The 1,701-nt window shown below is 48.5% G+C and overlaps 1 protein-coding gene and 1 long non-coding RNA gene across 2 annotated transcripts in view; one reads left to right on the forward strand and one right to left on the reverse strand.

Annotated features, from left to right (window-relative positions):
* The window catches only part of LOC104914729 (asparagine--tRNA ligase, cytoplasmic-like), a 95,229-nt gene that overhangs the window by 58,544 nt on the left and 34,984 nt on the right, over positions 1–1,701 (forward strand). The window lies entirely within an intron of this gene.
* On the reverse strand, positions 83–1,633 carry LOC109363848. The gene is made up of 3 exons (XR_002109677.2): positions 710–1,633; positions 531–629; positions 83–418 (listed from the first exon to the last, which is right to left on the reverse strand). It is a non-coding gene; the product is annotated as an uncharacterized LOC109363848 (long non-coding RNA).

Below are 1,701 nucleotides of genomic sequence, written 5' to 3' on the forward strand. Positions count from 1 at the left end.
AAAAAGCAATTATCAAAGGGGAAGATTTTGGAACATATCCTTTGAAATAAAAATTTGTTTAGCATTTTTAGCAGCTGAAATAATTTTCAGAACATCTGATGAGAGATTTAAGTGCTTCATTTCCTCCTCTCACTCGCCAAGCCATCCGTTTGAAGACTGTCTGTGGCACATCTCGTTCTCTGTTTTATTGCTATTGGTATTTTTCATTGGATAATCGCAGAATTAGAGATCAATGGAGGAGAGGTATGAGCCTCAATATTCCCGGACGTGTGGCTGTGTGGATGCTTTTGAAATGCTCCTTGACTTTGCAGAAGATGGAAGGAATGCATTCTGTGATTCTTTAAAAACATCTACATGAAAGTCTGTCTTATTGCATCTTTCCTTTTTTCCCCCTCGTTTCATTGTTCTTCTGTTCTTCCTAAAAAAAAATAAAAGTAAAAATAATTTTAAAAAGGGGAAAAAGACATAAGAGGGAATTAGCCATCTACCTTGTCCATTTTCCTCAGTAAGTAATTAATGAAGTCTCATACCTGAAGGAGAGGGAGTACTCATGCTACAGGCTGCCCTGTAATGCAATAATTCAATACCACTTCTCACTGAGCTCTGCAATGTGATTTTCATTTAAGGACCTGAAAAGAAAAACTTCATCATTTCACTTCCAGCCTTTCCAGCCGCACTGATGCTGCTGTCCGACAGCCCCAGCACTCACTGCATGCCACTCGAAGTGAAGGACGGCTGGAGGTGCGCATCATCTTTGTGCTCAGAGGATGGCTCTTAAGAAGGGGGGAAATTTCACACTGAACGCTTGCTAGCTCTCAAGGAGCAACATGAAAGGAAACGGGGCCGGTTTCTGCGTGTTGCAGCGATTTTCAGAATTTTCTGAAATCGGGGCTAATTGCCGAACTGTTTCGGCGTTAGGAAAAGGCACAAAAACGTTCCAAACTGCAAAGGGAGATCGCACGAGGAGCAGCTCAGCCGCGGCTGTTGGCGCAGAGCAGCCCCTGCGTCGCCTCCCGTGTCCAGCAGAGGGTGTGACAAAGGACGGAGCCGAAACCGCCGCTCCCGGATCCGGTTTGTTGGTCAGGATGAAGAACGGCGGTTGGGAACGGGCTGCGCGGGGAGCGGCGCAGAACCCTTCCCTGGACGTGCTCCACAGCCGTGGAGATGCGGCGCTGGGGACGTGGGTTGTGCTCGGAGCTCTCAGAGGTCTTCTCCAACCCAAAGGATCGCACAGTTCTGTTCTGGGATCTGCTCAGCACAGAAGAGCCCCGTGCACTTGGAGCTGTGCCGCCCTGCACCGAGGGACGTGCTCCAGTGCAAACGTTCCCACTGCACGCTGGCTTTGCCGTTGCCGAGGGAACGCGTTCAGTGCATGGGACCCGAAGCCAGCCCTGCCCCGTCCCATCCTGCGGCTTCCCACGTGGGGAGCTTCACCTTTCATCCTGTTAGGACTCCGCTGTAGGCAAAGCTGCGACTTCCTAAAGCTGAGATAAACTAAAATAAACATGATTCAATCGAGGAGATCAGTCATGGAAGATGAGTGGGGGGGGACTGTGTTCGGAAGTACACTAAATCTGCATGGATTTCACTGTGCAGCTACGGGGGGACCGAAACACGCAGAGATGTGAATCACTCCAGAGGCATGAGGTTCTCATTTAAAGTTTTCATGCCTGTCATCTTTCCTTTTTAATTTTTCATTTT

Source organism: Meleagris gallopavo, chromosome Z (genome assembly GCF_000146605.3).
Source record: "Meleagris gallopavo isolate NT-WF06-2002-E0010 breed Aviagen turkey brand Nicholas breeding stock chromosome Z, Turkey_5.1, whole genome shotgun sequence".
In the NCBI taxonomy this organism is placed as follows: domain Eukaryota; kingdom Metazoa; phylum Chordata; class Aves; order Galliformes; family Phasianidae; genus Meleagris; species Meleagris gallopavo.